We start from the raw sequence: 16084 nt of genomic DNA, 5'->3' as shown, positions 1-16084 counted from the left end.
TGGGTTTAAACATCTTGTTATTGATATGTAAAACCTTTTGATTGATTAAGCATCAATATTTTTTTTTTTTTTTTTTTTTTGGGTATAACCATAAATTGAAAGATAAAGAAACTCAAAACCAAATGGATTTTGGCGATGATAAAGCTTAGTTCTTGATGATGCTGTTTGAGAAAAGGAAATTTTCGCGATAATTTTGGTTAGTTTCATTTAGAGGTTGTTATTATTTTACTTAAGATTGTGAGGCTGTGATGAAAAAAAAAAATGATTTTTAAATATTAGTTGAAAGTTTTTTTTTTTTTTTATTATTGTATTTTTTTATAAGGTATGAAAAAAGAAAAACATTAAGAGGACTTTTTTGATGTTATATATATACAAGCATTTTGCTATAACTTAGCATCCTTTAATTTTGTCTTTATTCTTTTATTTTGATTTTGAGAAATTAAATGTGAAAGTGGTCATCCATTTAATTATATTTTGATAAATAGTAACTATCAACTTTTTTTATATAAATGTTGTCTTTATTCTTTTGTTTTGATTTTGAGAAATTAAATGTGAAAGTTGTCATCCATTTAATTATATTGTGATAAATAGTAACTATCAATTTTTTTTATATATAAATGCATCGGTTTTTTTTTTTTTTTAAAACATGCATCGGTTAGTTTAGCCATTGAACGCACAATAGTATTATTTTTTCCAATACACATATAAATAGAGACATAGTTCTTAGGTAACTTAATATTATTGTCAACCTTTCATACTGTAAGTAGAATCATGCAATGATGAACATAAGAAACTCAAAAAGATGTGATAAATGCAAAGCAAAAATGAACATAATGTTATGAAATATATAGAAATTAGAGGATTAAGAGAAGAAGGTAATAAGAGAAGTAGAATTATTACTTGTATATATTACTCTTGGTAATATTTTTTGTGTGCATCATACAAGTGAACATGCATGGGTATTTATAGTAGTGAAAACTACTATTACATTGTGAGCTACAAACATACAAGGTGCAACAAGGTTGGCTACTACATTTAATGGCATGAAAAAATTTAGAGTGTGCACATTCACACCATAATTGATCATCAAATTAATTAACTCTTAACACTCCTCCTTGAATGTCCATACAAAATATGGTATTTGTTGCCTCATTAAAACCTTACTAAGTAAAACCCTTTGGGATAAAAGGCATAGCTAATGGAAAAGAGTACAACAATAATTTATTATATGCTTTAGTGTATTGCCTCATTAAAAACCTTGTCAGGAAAAACCCATTAGGATAAAAACCTGATCGAAGGAAAAAGAGTGCAGTGCATATAATACTCCTCCTGATTTTAAAGTAGCTCACGAAGACGACGCATCCCAATCTTGTGGACCAACCGCTCAAAACTCTTCGAAGGTAGGGACTTTGTAAATAAGTTTGCAAGATTGATTGGATCTGTTGGACATTTATTTTCCCTTCCTTTTGCAAATCGTATGTAAAGAACAATTTTGGGGATGGATGTTTAGTCCTATAACCTTTGATGTATCCTTTCGGTACTTGTGCAACACATGCAGTATTGTCTTCGTAAATGATAGTTAAATCCTCAGTTACTCTTCTCATCCCACATTCTTCTTGGATATTGCCGAACATTAACCTTAGCCATACATATTCGCGTTCGGCTTCATAGAGGGCAATCAACTCAGCATGATTTGATGATGTTACTGTCAGGGTCTGCTTTGTTGATTTCCAAGAAATTGCGGTTCCTCCATAAGTGAGCCAAATCAAGTTCGTGACTTGGCATTTTGCAGATCTGATAGATATCCGGCATCTGCATATCTGATGAGGATGGCATCTTGCCTTGATTGGTAAAACAAACCAAGATCTTTCGTTCCTCGTAGATCTCGTAGTAAGTGTCTTACTCCTTTCCAGTGTCTATTCGTTGGTGCGTTACTATGCCTAGCTAACAAATTCACAAAAAAAAGCTATGTAGATGCATTAAAGCGCCAATTGCACTTAAATATGGTGCTTCAGGACCAAGAACTTCCTCGTTTACTTCTCGAGGTCTAAATGGATCATTTTTCATGTTCAAAGACCGAACGATCATTGGGGTGTTCATTGAGGTTGCTTTGTCCATGAAAAAACTTTTTAACACTTTTTCAGTGTAGTTAGACCTGCGGACAAAAATACCATTATTTAAGTGCTCAATTTCCAACCCAAGACAGAATTTAGTTTGTCTAAAATCTTTCATCTCAAATTCTTTCATCAAGTATTTTGCAGTTCTTTCAAGTTCATTTGGAGTTCCAATGATATTCAAGTCATCATAAACTGTTATAATTGCAAATCCTGATTGTGATCTCTTAATGAAAACACAAGGACTGATTTTATTATTCTTGAACCCTTCTTTCATAAGGTATTCACTAAGACGATTATACCACATCCTTCCAGACTGTTTCAACCCCTAAAGTGACCTTTTTAATTTTATGGAAAGTAAATGTCTAGGCTTGTGGTTTTCTGGTAATTTTAGTCCATCTAGGACTTTCATATAAATGTTTGTATCAAGTGACTCATGTAAATATGCGGTCACTACATCCATCAATCTCATCTTTAGTAAACTTACCAGAAATCTTAACGTAGTTGCATCAACTACGGGAGAATATGTCTCCTCATAATCAATCCCAGGAATTTGAAAAAACAACCTTGGGCTACAAGTCTTGCCTTGTATCTAACAATTTCATTTTTCTCATTTCTTTTTCTCACAAATACCCATTTGTATCCAACTGGCTTTACACCTTCTGCTGTAAGATTTATTTTGCCAAATACTTCTTGTTTTTCAAGTGACTTTAACTCTGTCTGCATTGCCTCTTTCCATTTTGGCCAATCATGCCTGCAACGACATTCTTCCACTGTTCTTGGTTCAATATCATTTTCATTAGATGCCACTTCAATTGCAATGGAATATGCAAATGTTTCGTTTACGATAACATCATTTCTATTTCAATAATAATTCTTGTTAGAAACATAATTCATTGAAATTTCATTGTTATCGATGTCATGATCATCTTGTTCACTCCCTTTCGGATTCTCATCGGTATTTTGTATTTCTTGACCTTTAGTAAAGGGAATATTGTTAACCTCATAATGTCTTTTTAGTTTTCTTGGTTTAGAATCTTTTGAACCAAGTGGTCTTCCACGCTTTTGGCATGCTAGAGATTCATTTTCAACGAAAATCTTATCACTAGATGGAATTTCAATACGTACTGGAGCATTTTCAGCTAGTATATGTGATTTTGTCACTTTCTTTGTATCTATAAATGCATCAGGCAGCTGATTTGCAATGCTTTGTTGTAACACCCTAGAAATTCCTTTCCTTTAAAATACCTGTTTTGCTCTGTTTAAAACTCGAAATAGGAAAATCTAATATATTACCGCCATCGTGAAAACGGCTAAGGCAACTATCAAAGACACACAGCGGAAGACTACTTTTAAAAACCTTCAAAACGACTCAACTTAAAAAGTCAACCAACGAAAGTAAAGTCAAACCAAAGTAAAACAAAGTCAACCTACAACTTGGAACCATTGTAGGCCCTTAACAAAACCGAACCAATTCAAAACATTTGCGTTAGTCTTACAATCATAATATAATAAAATAATAAAAGCAATAAACATATCATAAACTTATGGAAACTAGCATGATTCGCTCTTCACTCATGCCCATCATGAATATGCTTCATCACCCGAAAAGCTTCTCTCTACTTGTTTCCACTACTCTCCATTAAAAATGGGTCATCATAGGGCCAAGGTAAAGACAAGGCCAACAAACTCACAAACACACAATCAGCAAAGCTGAGTACATAAGCGTAATTAAACACACTAACATGCTTTCACCTATCAACACACAACTTACCTCGTTGCACCTGTTTACAAGCTCAAAACATACAACAAGACTTCTCAACTAAGTAACTAAATAATTAATTTAGTATTGATTACGCATCGGACGGGTTTTCCCCTAACCTGCCCCAATAAATGGGTACTAACACGAGAGCTAACCGTGCCAGTATAAAAGAACCACTCGTAAGTGGAGGAATTCCTGCGCATAATAATAAAAGGAAAATACAGCGTCCTGTACTCCCAATAGAAGTTATGGTCAAATATAAAGTCGCATAACTCCCCCCATATGTTCATACTCAAGGTATATACGTTCCAAGAGTTTTGGTGCGTAATCTCTTTCACTTTACGTTATTTATATATTATTAGACTTGGTGATGACTCTCAAACCATAATCATTCAATCATAATAATTATTCAAACAATCAAACATACCAATTTAATTCTTGAATAATTAGTGATCACATAATATTTAATGTTGAACCCTTTCTAAATATACCTTGGTGTCAAAGACAACTTAAACACATAATACACCACAAATCCTATCCATCGGTGTTGAAAACACCTTAAGTGCACTAAGGCACCAAAATATAATTTATTCCTCGTTTTCAAAGACACTTAAATAGCTCTTTTCTCATGGTTAAAGCATCAATAAAAATTATATGAACCATAATAAAATTCCTTCTCAATATTCCAAACTCAATTAAACATGTAGTTTAATTAAACATGCTTTCTGTCATGCCATAAATAAAAGTGTGGTTCATATACAACATGCCAAACAATTATTTTTCAATCATTAATCCATCACAAATAAACCATGCTTCATAATTCAATCACCAATATTAACCAAATCACAATTTCCAATTATAATCTAGCATGATACTACTTGGGATTAATTAATCAAGCCTAGCATGTTACTACATCATCAAAAATATGCTAAGTACGCGAACGTACCTTGAATACGATCTTAAAATCTCCACGACTAATAGAAATCATTCACTTCAAAATCTCCTACAATCCAAAATCATAATATGGCATTACAATCTACTCCACACAAATTTCCAGCAATATATACTCTTATTAAACCACTCATAATTTAATTAAAACAAGCTGAAAATTAATTTAAAACCTCATACTTTAGTCCCAATTAATGGGTAGTCAAAATTCCTTCAAGAAACTTAAATTTTAGCTTATTAACAAAAATTCCAGCAATATTAATTCATGAAAACTTGCTGTAATTATACTTTAAAACCCCCAAATTAAAGGTTTAAACCACCCTAAATCATACTCCTTCAATGACCAATTATTTATAAATCTAGGGTTTCAAAATTGGGGCTTTTTAATTAAATTTAAAATCTGAAAATTAATTCACATCATACTTAAAATCAATCATCATAAAACTCATAATTTATAATTAGATCTAGGAATAAACAAAAGAAAAATAAATAGAATAAATTTTTTTTTCGAAAGGGAGGCTGAACAGCAGCAGCCACCACGACATGGCTGGGCTGATGTCGCGCCCTGCTGGTGCCGCCGCGGCTGCTGGTCGTTGCGCCGGTGGCTGTGGTGGTGGCCGATGGTGTGTGGTGGTGGCCGACCGTGCAAAAAGGGGAAGGGGAAAAGAAAGAAAAAGAAAAAGAAATAAAAGAGAAGGGAGAGAAAGTTTACCTTGGGTATTTTACACTCTGGGCAAAGTTTAATTTGCCCAAGTGTTGAATATTTATACCCCTTTCTCTAGAAACCCTTCTTACCTAAAATTTCCTTTTTTAATCTTTCCTAATCCCTTTCTTAATAAAACTTAACTAAAATAAAACTTTCCTAAATTAAATTCCAACTTAATAAAATAATTAATTAAATAAAACTTTCCTTTTATAAAATATTTCCAAACTTATTTAAAATAAATAATTAAAATGCCATAAATAATTCATTTTAAATTATTTAAATACCTCACAAAATACTTATTTAAAATAAAATACGTAAAAAAATACGGGATATTACAGTCTACCCCCATAAAAGAAGTTTCGTCTTGAAACTTGGGAAACGAAATTAAAACTTTTTCCTCACTTTGTATAATATTGCTGTACTTTTTGTTATACCTTTACCTTTTTGTGTCTATTTGAGAACAAAGTTACTCAAAATACTCATTAAAATTGTGCAAAAAGCACAAAAATAACTAAAAAATATAGAGAAATAGCGCGAAATTCTACCGCATTCTACCCTCCTTAAAAAAAACGAGTTACGTCCCCGTAACTCAACATACCTGAAACAACTCTGGGTATTTCTTTTTCATTTCATCCTCAGCTTCCTAAGTGACTTCCTCATATTCTTGGTTAGACCATAGCACTTTCACAATCTTAACATTCTTATTGCGTATACTACGCACTTTACTGTCAAGAATCTTGACGGGTCTTTCCTCATAGGTTAAGCTTTGATATAACTCAATGGTTTCAGGTTGTAACACATGAGACTTATTACGGATATATCTTCTCAATTGAGACACATGAAATACATCATGCACTTTACTTAGCTCCATAGGTAAGGCCAACCTATAAGCTACTTTGCCTATCTTTTGCAGTATCTCATATGGGCCAATATACTTTGGACTAAGCTTTCCCTTCTTTCTGATCCTCATCACTCCCTTCATTGGTGACACATTTAGCAACACTTTATCACCAACTTCAAATTCCTCTTCTCTACACTTCAAATCTGCGTAGCTCTTTTGGCGATCTTGAGCTGCTTGAATTTTTGCTTGAATTTCCTTTAATTGCTTCACTGTATCTTCGATCATTTGAGGCCCTAGAATCATTGTTTCACTTATGTCGTTCCAACAAATGGGACTACGACACTTTCTTCCATACAAAGCCTCAAATGGAGCCATACCTATGCTCACATGATAACTATTATTATAGGAAAATTCAATTAAATCCAAGCTATCTTCCTATCCCCCTTGGAAGTCTATAACACAAGCTCTCAACATGTCCTTCAAGGTTTGAATGGTTCTCTCAGTTTGTCCATCTATGGCAGGGTGAAACGCTGTACTCATCTTAAGTGTTGTACCAAAGTTTTCCTGTACACTTTTCCAGAATTTTGAAAGAAACCTGGAATCTCTATCAGACACAATATCCTTTGGAACTCTATGTAACCTCACAACATTTTTGATGTAAGCTTTTGCAAGTTGTTCCATCATCCAAGTCTCCTTCATTAGTATGAACAGTGCAGATTTTGTAAGTATGTCCACTACTACCCAAATGGTGTCATTTCCACTCTTTGACTTTGGGAGGCAAGTCACAAAGTCCATTGAGATACAATCCCACTTCCATCCAAGAATTTCCAATGATTGCACAGTCCCTTGGGGTCTCTTATGCTCTATCTTCACCTTTTGACAAGTCAAACACTTTGCTACAAATTTCGCAACTTCATTCTTCATCCTAGGCCACCAATACACCTTTTTCAAATCCTTGTATAGTTTACCCCCTCTTGGGTGCACCGAGTATGGTGTATTGTGACCCTCTTCCATTAGTTTTCTTTTAACTTCCTCACAATTATGTGGTACACACCATCGACCTTTATATCTTAAACTCCCATGTTCATGAATTTTGAAATCTTTAGCTTTGCCTTGTTTTATTTTCTCACAAATCCTATCCAACTTCACATCTCCTGCCCGATTCTCCCTTATTTCATCGAATATTGTCGGTTGGATGGTTAGGTTCGCAAGTATACCTGCTGGCACTCCCCATTCTACAACTTCTAGATTCATTTTCCTCATATCTCTACATAACTCATTAGCCACTACTAAAATATTCAATCCATGACTGGTCTTACGACTTAGAGCATCCACAACTACATTTGCTTTCCCTTCATAATATTGTATGTCCAAGTCATAATCCGTCGTATACTCCAACCATCTCCTTTGGCGTGAGTTTAAATCCTTTTGAGTGAAAATATATTTCAAGCTCTTATGGTCTGTATAAATCCTAAATTTCACTCCATACAAGTAATGCTGCCAAATCTTTAGTGCAAATATGATTGCAGCTACTTCCAAGTCATGAATTGGGTAATTTACTTCATGAGTCTTTAATTGCCTTGATGCATATGCAATTACATTTCCATTTTTCATAAGCACACATCTCAATCCATTCTTACATGCATCACTATACACATCATAGATTCCACTATCGTCTGGCAGTGTAAGCACTGGTGCTGTAATCAGCTTCTGTTTTAAGAGTTGGAATGCTTCTTCACACTTATCATCCTACTCGAAATTTTTGTCTTTCTTCATTTGAGTAGTCATAGGTTTAGCAATATTTGAGAAATCCTTCACGAAACGCCTATAATACCCTGTTAAACCTAAGAAACTCCAAACATCAGATACTGTTTTGGGCGTAAGCCAACCTTTCACTGCCTCGATCTTTGCTGGATCTACTTCTACTCCCTCCTTAGACACAAAATGACCTAGGAATGCTTCTCCAACCAGAATTCACACTTAGAGAACTTTGTATAAAGTTTGTTTTCTCTTAGTGTTTGTAGAATTGCCCTTAGGTATTCTTCATGCTCTTCTTTGTTCTTTGAATACACCAATATATCATCTATGAACATTACGAGGAACTTTTCCATAAATTGATGAAACACCCTATTCATCAAATCCATAAAGATTGCTGGTGCATTTGTCAATCCAAATGGCATCACTGTAAACTCATAATGTCTACATCTTGTCCTAAATGCAGTTTAGGAATGTCCTCATCTGCAATCCTCAATTGGTGATATCCAGACCTCAAATCAATCTTAGAGAACACCGTTGCACCTTTTAGCCGATCAAACAAGTCATCAATCCTTGGTAATGGATATTTGTTCTTTATTGTTACCTTATTCAGTTCCCTGTAATCAATACCCAGTCTCATACTTCCATCTTTCTTCTTAACAAATAAGACTGGCGCTCCCCAAGGAGATGCGCTCGGTCTAATGTATCCCTTTTTCCAATAAATCCTGCAGTTGCTCCTTTAACTCACTCATTTCTGCAGGAGCCATACGATATGGTGCTTTGGATATTGGTGCTGTCCCTGGGACTAAATCTATTATGAAATCAATTGCTCTCTTAGGTGGCATTTCAGGAATCTCCTCTGGAAATACATTTAAGAACTCATTCACCACTTCTATATCCTCTGGTTTAGTTGCCTCCTCATGATCCATGTTTCTCACACTACAGAAGTACATTGGATGTCCCTTCTTAATGTGCTTTGCCCACTTTAGCACGGATATCAACCTTGGGTACTTGGTTTCACCATGCATCCAATAAGTCACTGACTCATTCTCACTTCTTTTCATTTTCACCTTCTGCAATCGACAACTGATTTCTGCACTGTACTTGCTCAACCAATCCATTCCCAGAATGAGATCAAAGTCACTCAACCCAAACTCGATGAGGTCAGACGGGAACACTTTCTTTTTAATTTCTATAGGCACGTCTCTAAAGGTTTTGGTACATTTCACTACTCCACCCGTATGAATGGTTATAGGTAGGTCTACTACTTCTATTGTTTTCAAACAGTCTTTAAGTTTCGAAACAATACCCTTTGAAATGAAAGAAAAAGTTACACCAGAATCAAACAAAACTTTAACAGGAATAGAGTTGATAGAAAAGTACCAGTGATGACATCTTTCGTGGAATCGGCCTCATGCCTACTCAACACATTCAGTTTCCCTGTAGCTCCACCTTTCTATTGATTATTCCCACTACTATTGTTGTTGCTCTTCGCTCCATTCTGCTGCACTCCTTTACTCCCAGAAAAGTTGATGTTCCCTTGAAAGTTCCTTTGGGTTCCTCCGAAATTATTATTCTACTTATTCCCATTAGGATTTTTGGAGAAACACTCGTACTCCCTATGCCCCACCTTATTACAAGCACGACAAGTAACCAGATTGCCTTCACAATCCCTCCCAGGGTGGTTATTCTTGCACCTCTTGCAAAAATAACGCTTCTCATTCTTGGTATTCCCTTGGTTATAGTTTCTAGCTCCTCCATTGAAGTTTCGTCCTCCTTAACGATTGTTACCTTGGGAATTATTATTGTTGTGGAAGTTATTGTTGTTATGGTGGTACTTCTACTTCTTAGAGTTGTTCTGGTTACCCTGTTGGTTTCCAGAACTTTGTCTCACCTTTTTCCTCTTCTCCTTCCCTTCTATCTTAGCTAGTTCTTTCTTCTTTTTCACTTCTGGTGCATAAAGGTGTGCAGCTCTCCCATACACTTCATCTAAGGTTTCAAACACTTGCCCACACAACTTCAGTTGCAAATCAGTAGTCAAACCACTCTCAAAATTTCTAGCCTTTGCTTTCTCTGTAGCAATAGACTTTTCAGCAAAACAAGACAGCTTGATAAACTTTGTGTATTATTCAGTGACTGACACCTCCTCCATCTTGAGGTTTGAAAACTCCTCAGCCTTCTGCTTCTGTAAGAAGATACGGTAAAACTTATCTCTCACTTTCTCCTGGAACTTAGTCTAATTGAATCCAGATAATGCCCTAATGGTGGCTTTGCTGCCACCAAAGGTCAGCTTCACCCCTCAGATAATAAGTAGCACATCCCACCTTAGAATTTTCTGGGCACCCAACTGCCCCAAACAATTTCTCAAACTCCCTTAACCAATTTTCCAGTATGGTAGGGTCAGGCTCTCCCTGATAGGTTGGTGGTTTGCTTTGGGCCACCTTCTTGAAAAGCTCTCCTTGAGCATCCCCAGTGTTAGTCGAGTTCCTTGCCAATTGTTGGGAAACAGCTGCCAATTGCCTCACAACTTCACTCAACTCTCCTCCATCATTATTGTTACCACTTCCCCTTGCCATCTTTCTTCTCCTGAATTAAGAACAAGGGTCTATATTAGATATGGTATTGGTTAGCTCTCAAGGTATACACTCATTTATTAATTAACACCCTTGAAACTTTCACAATAAATTTGAAGCTAACAAATTGGGATAGCAAAAGCTAAATTCCCTAAATTTGTAGCTTTGTCAATCAATTATTGATTGCTAAACAACCATACATTTTTTTTTAGAACAACCAACCATACATTTAATAAAGCAACACATAGATAAATAAAAATAATTCCCATAAATTTCCATAGCTTAGAAATAATTTATTAGAGTGCTTTTGATTGAGGATTGGCTCATTGGAATGATAATATGAGATGAACAATTTCGGGAAGTGAAATGAATTAATTGTCAATAAAATAAATTAATTGACAAGGAAATAAATAGAATTTTATTAATAATAAAGGAAATGAATAGAATTACTGAAATAAAAATGAGTTCCAAAAACTTATGCATTACATAAGCTCACTGACTCACTGTGGTTACACCACTTATTACTTTACTAAAACTGAAAGAAATAATAAACGAAAATGAAACTAAGAATCCTTAATGAAAAGGAACTATAAAGGTCTAATCCTTTCGAACATTGTCCCTCTTATCAGTGGACTTTTTGTAACTTTCAGGATCGAACTCAAGATCATATGTCTCCTCCATGGGTTTAGGTGACTCTGGTTCAGGCTCTACTTGAACGAACTCTACCTCTTCCTCCTCATCAGATGAAATATCAATTATTATTGGGGGTTGGAAGTGGATTTGGATCGGAAATCTCCATAAGGGAACTATCAACAGTGTTGTTACTCTCTTCCATCGCTTCTCCCTGTTCTTGCTCTCCATTTGCCCCTAATTGATTTCCTGTGGAAGAAGAACTACCTGACTGATGGCTAGAAGAAGGGGGATTATTCCCCACTGGATTGTCATAGTAGTAATCTGGATAAGGAATATGCATACGTTGACCATGGGCTTTCTCGACCCTAATGAGATATGTAATGAAGAATCGGTAATCTGGATACCACTGACCAAAGAAATCCTTATGCTTAGAGTAGTTTGGAATGTTCCCTGGAAGGTAGAAATCAGATAACTTTTTCTTAACAGCAAGATATGGAGGCCCATCCGGAAGGCAATAAACGATCATAGCAGAGATACAATCAGGGAGGTCATAAAGTTTGTTTCCAAGGACGTTACTCATATAGAAACAATAGTAGCGAATTTTCTCCACATTATCGTAGGGGTGTTCACATTGTTTTTCTTGACTAGAGTACCAATTTGGGTGTTTTTGGAAGGGAGGTTCGACATCCTGAAAAGGAAAAGACTTAGAAAAGAATTCCCTTTCCCAAAGAAAACAAAATAATACAGTTCTTGCATGAATTAGGTTCAATGTTCAATCAAACAATTTTCTTATTTCTAATCACATAATTACATGCTCACAAGTAATCCATTCACATGATTAAACATCACAACCTAAATATTAATGCACGCAAGAACATGATTATTTCTAACTTATATGCCCAAAATCTTTCCTACCAAATCTCAATCACCAACATACTTTAAAAAGCTTTTAACCACTAGTAGAAAAAATGCTATTTGTAACTGGCAAAATTGACTTTTTGTAACTGGCATTGTTGGTTGCGAATGCCGTCGTTACAACTAGTGAAAATTATTCGTAACCGGCTAATGTTAGTTACGAATAATATACTATTCGTAACTAGCTTAACCTAACGCCAGTTACAAATAGTCTATTTTCCAAGTTAGAAAGCATGCTATTTGTAACTGACATTAAGTTATGCCGGTTACAAATAGAGTATTACTTGTAACTTGCATAGCCTAACGCCAGTTACGAATAGTGTTTTTTTTAAAAAAAAAAAAATTAATTAGCAATTTCCTCTACTGCCACCACACATACACTACTATTTTTTAATGTGAAGACCGTAAAATATTAATAAACTTTTATAAAATACAATAATTATCTCTAACCAATAAAAATGTCAAATTTAAGCGACATCTACATATATACATCATCAACTCTAACATAATATTGAATTGATGTACTTGTAAATTACAAACATGTCTCTCATAATTCACAATAAATAATACTCTATAACTAAAAAGATAGTTCGTTAAATGATACAGTTGGGGCATAAGAGCCAAAAAAAAGTATCAATAGATGATAGCTACGGGCTACAGCCAAAATGAATGAAAAAAATACCACCAGTATTCCTACCCCGGATAAGAGCTTCTACGGCATCTAAATCCTGCAGTTAATTTAAAGTACCATAATCAAATTATGTCTGCAAAATTTCAATTGAAACGTCTCCTACATAGAACAATAAACCCACAAACCACATTGAAGGATTCTTCACATAACTTGGCAACTTCTATTGTTAAAGGTTGGCAATGTTCTACTATGAACGAACAAATGTATGATGACTAACATTATTGGGAAATAGCATTAACAAATCCATTTGATATAGCAAATACATTTATTAACAGTTAACCTTTAGTTCCCCATAATATGAACAAATAGGTCAATCTAAATTATTTTCATATTTTTGTGACATGTCATTCACAAACTGGAAAAGAGAAAGTGTCAAGCCCATATTTTTTCATTATTTTTGACACAAACTACACACAAAAATGGACTATGCAACAAAGAACTCTACTTTCAATTCATAAAAGTTTTTAAAATCAATAATTCATCCACCTGATGCATTCAAGATTTAGAAGGCACTGCTGCCTCACCTATGGTTCAACACTCTTTTATACAAGTAACCAATAATCACAATGATGAAAATACTTACAAGATGATTTGATGGCTCGTCCAGCAATAACAAATGTGGCTTCTTGAAAGTAATCTTTGCAAAAGCTACTCTGCTTTTTTAACCACCTGTTACAAAAAACCATTCTATCCATTAAGGGAGTAAATGCTGTATGATGACCATGGAAGCAGCAGCAGCAATAGCAGCAACTCTAAGGCTTAATCCTAATAGAAAAAATAAGATAGTCATCATACAAAACAAGATAGTCACCATAAGCAATTAGCAAAGACTCTCATAAGCAAAAACAAGATAGTCCTTTATTCTTTGTAGTTCACTTAGCTTTTAGCAAACTATTAATTCCCATATCCACACTATTTGACACAAGATAAACCCCAAATTGCGTATCAAATGCACACACAATTCCGGGGATAAGCAATACGATTCTCATCAAATCCTACCACTTAAAAAAAAAAAAATTAACCTCGTAAGAATGTCAATTACTTTTTTCTACATATCTATGTCCATTACACAACCTCACAACCATTCAAACATAAGGTTCACAACCTCACATATAAAACCCCAAGACAACACTACAATCAATAAGACTTAATAAAATCTAGAAAATTTACAAATCTAAGTCATACGGCCTAGATATTTATCCCACATTCATAAGAGAGACAAATCATAATATATTCACTTGAAATTAACAATATTTTCATACTCTAATATTCGAACTCCTTGTTTTTACTCTATCATCATTTGTCCTAAAACATGCCTTGTATATTTATCTTAGCAAAAGATAATGGCTACTAGCAAGGAAATGAATAATCATTCATTACCAAGTACCAACCATCTACAATCATTATAACTTCTACTATTTTGAAACAATCCCAAACAAAGTCACAAAACAAAATTAGATACTAGTATAGTCGCAAGGGTTATGTTTCGATACAGGGAAAGAGAAAACTAATTGGAAAAGGTTTTTACTTATTTCTAATACTTGTTGTAACACTTAGAACTCATAAGAAACAAGCCTCACACTCTCCAATGGAAACATTCAAATGATTTAAAAGGAAGCATAACTGATTTGGAAGTAGCAACTGGACAAAACAACAACAACAAATTTTCCTAATCGGATCAGATATACAAGAATGAAACTCCCAATTCCCACATAAAATAATATAAAAATAAAAAATAAAGCTAATACAACTTTCCAAGTGAAATTTAGGACTCCTTAGGCTGGAGCTAGCAAGCAATTAGATGATTCTACCTAATGGGATAAAAATAAAATAAACAACATAATCACAGTAAAAAGTAGGCTTCCTGGAGCAAGACATCAATTCAGCTTCACATCATGGTGATCTGAGTGGCCTCCAAGAAAAAGAATGACAGATGGTTTCAAACCAAAAACTTTCTAAGAGTTCTTAATATTCTAAATAGTCTCGCGGTATTCAAAAAAGGAAAACTAGTCATGGGTCATATGCAGTCTTTTGCTCTTATTCTATTAAACAACAACACAACAACAAGCCAAATAGGATTAAAATGTCCATATAAGATACACTGCATAGCAAACAAAATATCAATTATTAAAGCAAAGGATTTGTTGCACAGATAAAGAAGCCAGTCAAGCAGCTGAATATGAAGCATTAGAAAGTAAACATACACTGCCCAGACCTGCAGTTGTTCGCAACAAACCCTCCGCAAGGAATCCCTGTAACATGCCAGCAACAGATAATCATTATGCAAAGCCATTTACGTCAAAGTGTAAAAAATTTGATACACTTTGCATAAAAAATACATTCAAATAATGATATATATCTTAATCTTTCCTTAGAAAATTATCAATAGACAGAGATTTTGCAAGGTGTAGATTGCAGATGACAATCATCGCATCGATGACAGTAATTCACTTTATTCCCTCACCTTGTTTGGTCAGCATAAGTAATAGTGTAGTACTGTAGTAAATTCATCCACAAACTGGCATTTCTACTGAAATGACTCTCATTCTCATATGTTTACAAGCTACCTGGGATACTTCTATTTCAAAACTTCATCATAATCATAAAAACCATAATTCAATCAAAAATTTGAATCAAACCCAATCATATAAATTAAAAGGGGAATTAAATTAAATTAAATTAAATGAACATACCCTAGTATTTAATAAAAAAATCCCCTTTCTTTCACAACCCTTTACGAACATAAAGATCACACTGAGAAATCCTTTCACAATACAACAAGCATAAGCCCAATCGACAAATCCGCAACATCATCAATCAAAACAATAAGAGTATTTGTAACCTTAATTCCTCTTTATAATGAACCTTAGATTGAGAAATTGGTATTCGATAATTACAACAATAAAAAAGGAAAAAAAATGCTTACTTGAGTAACCGCTTCAATGGTTGAGGGAAAGCTCGGAAACTGCTTCGACGAACTAAAAACTCTAGCGTTATCCATGGAAAAAGGGAAAGGGGACGGTGATTGATGCCATTTTTGGCGATTTGAGGAAGAAGATTGGGGGAAAATGAGAAAAGATTGAGGGAAATGAGAAAAACAGGAAAGAGAAATAATGAAGCAAAGAGGACGATGAAAGAAAACCAGG

At 34.4% G+C, this 16084-nt stretch overlaps 1 long non-coding RNA gene across 2 annotated transcripts; it reads right to left on the bottom strand.

Annotated features, from left to right (window-relative positions):
- Nucleotides 1-12732: 12732 nt before the first annotated feature.
- LOC145591010 (uncharacterized) lies at nt 12733-16084 on the bottom strand. Of its 2 annotated transcripts, none has more exons than XR_014102228.1 (4): nt 15865-16084; nt 15143-15190; nt 13522-13703; nt 12733-12975 (listed from the first exon to the last, which is right to left on the bottom strand). It is a non-coding gene; the product is annotated as an uncharacterized LOC145591010 (long non-coding RNA). The 2 variants fall into 2 exon arrangements; XR_014102227.1 differs by having other exon boundaries at nt 13522-13607.

This window comes from Chenopodium album, chromosome 18 (assembly GCF_948465745.1).
Source record: "Chenopodium album chromosome 18, dcCheAlbu1.1, whole genome shotgun sequence".
Taxonomy (NCBI): Eukaryota; Viridiplantae; Streptophyta; class Magnoliopsida; order Caryophyllales; family Amaranthaceae; genus Chenopodium; species Chenopodium album.
This window is presented reverse-complemented; position numbering and strand designations above follow the sequence as displayed.